Source organism: Sinocyclocheilus anshuiensis, unplaced genomic scaffold, assembly GCF_001515605.1.
Source record: "Sinocyclocheilus anshuiensis isolate Anshui unplaced genomic scaffold, SAMN03320099.WGS_v1.1 scaffold775, whole genome shotgun sequence".
Classification (NCBI taxonomy): domain Eukaryota; kingdom Metazoa; phylum Chordata; class Actinopteri; order Cypriniformes; family Cyprinidae; genus Sinocyclocheilus; species Sinocyclocheilus anshuiensis.
This window is the reverse complement of record NW_015552614.1, coordinates 1,575,227-1,577,386: the sequence shown is the minus strand read 5'-3', so window position 1 is coordinate 1,577,386 and position 2,160 is coordinate 1,575,227.

Sequence of the window (2,160 nt, the reverse complement as noted above, 5' to 3'; positions counted from 1 at the left end):
AAAGAGTGCTCGACAATGCTTTTGATCAATTGACGTAAACAGGGTCAAAGACCTTTTCCATTTTGTTTTCAACTGTTATAGCAACAGCTGTTATGTGTGAAAGCTCAAGGATATTAAATCCGAAATTCCAGCCCCAATCTGAGTCATATTTGCTACATCCAGTGATACATGAGAACTTTTCACATGCATGTCAAAAATGATCTCTCTCTGTCATAATTCCCACCAAGTGAAATCTGTCATCTGTCAAATTTAGCCAAACTGCCTCCCTTGAAATTTTGCATCGTACACAATTTATCCATTGCAGGAATATTCATATCTCCATCAAGATTTCATCACTCTGTGGGACTGAGCAATGCATCTTCTATTTATCGGTATACATTATGATAGTGGACATGCTGTGCCAGCACATCTAAATGTCAAATGATGGATAGCTTCGCAATATGCGAGTATAGAGGATATACAAGTCTTCTGAAGTCATATGACAGCTTTATGTGAGATGTGAGGAACGTGTTGAAATTTTAAGTTGCTGTTCACTAATTATCGTCAGTATGAAGTTTTCAAGTACTTGGAACATGTTGAAATTTTAAGTCGCTGTTCTCTAATTATCGTCAGTATGAAGTTTTCAAATTCTTGGAATATAATGTACAAATGGTATATAATGGTCATATTGACTACTTTTAAGGAGCTTATAGGAAAAATGAACAGCTTTTTTGTGGAAAGAATCTATTTGATTAAAAGACTATTTTTGTGTGTTCTACAGAAAACAGTAACATATTGGTTTGGAACGAAAAGAGGGTGAGTCCATTTTTACTTAATATACTGTATATAACATGCTCAACATTCTATGTATGAGTTGTACTGATTGAACAAATATCACTACATTTTAACAAAAAAAATAAAATAATAATAATTAATTAATTAAGCCCAGTGATATTGTTGTATTATGCAAAATAATAAGGGCATTTTAAATGAAGTGGACCTGAACAGTTGACATCAACTTAAAATGGTAATTGTGACAGACAATTTGCATAAATTAACATATAAAACAGAAGAGTTTAAATCTTCATGCACAGATGAGGGAGATAGTGGAGTTTGTATTTTCTATAAATTATTTCATATAGTTTAAAGAAAATATAAATTATATTATAAATATTATATATGTATGTATAAATGTATAAATATGAATAATAAACTTCTAATTTTCTGCTTATTAATAGTTAGTAAGGTAGTTGTTAATTTTAGGAATAGGATTAAGGGATGTAAATATGGTCATGCAGAATAAGACATGAATATTTGCTTTATAAGTACTAATAAACAGCCAATATGCTAGTAATATAAATGCTAATAAGCAGCTAATTAACAGTGAGACTTGGTCCTTAAAATAAAGTGTTACCATATATATATAAAAATCTGTACAAACAGTGTTATAACACTGTCATCAGCATAAACACCAGTGTTTTAGACACAAATGCATTAGTAAGTAAATAATTTTAGGCCAAACAAAAAGGCTAAAAGCTCATTTTGAATGGACTGCAACTTCTAACAAGTTTAAGATGAACAGAACAGCTTTTTCCAATTTCTCTTTATCACACATCTGATGGTGCATCGATAAGAGGAACTGGAGAGCAGCTCGGTGTTGTGAAAGGCTGTGCAAAAGACCGGTCTAATCTCCATCATTAAACCTGCATAATATATCACAGCCAAACTCTCATAGACAGCTTTTACCCTGCTGCGCAGTTAATATATTAAAAACACAAATTTTCTAAGACTACAGCACAAAAATATGGCAAAACACACACACACACACACACACACACACGGTATATGCCAATATATATCACACAGCCATATGCCTTCGGCCAACTGTGGTCTTGTTGCTGCATAAGCATATTAAAATACAAACTCATACAAGTATGTATTGAAGCACACACATTCTTGAGGCACAAACACACACACAATTACATGTGATATGATATGAAATGAAACAAAATTTATTTTAAAGGGATCATATGATGCGATTTAAATTTTTCCTTTCTCTTTGGAGTGTTACGAGCTCTTGGTGCATAAAGAAGATCTGTAAAGTTGCAAAGTCTCAAATCCAAAGAGATATTCTTTATAAAAGTTAAGAGTCAACCACGCATACCTAAAACGGCTCCGCTC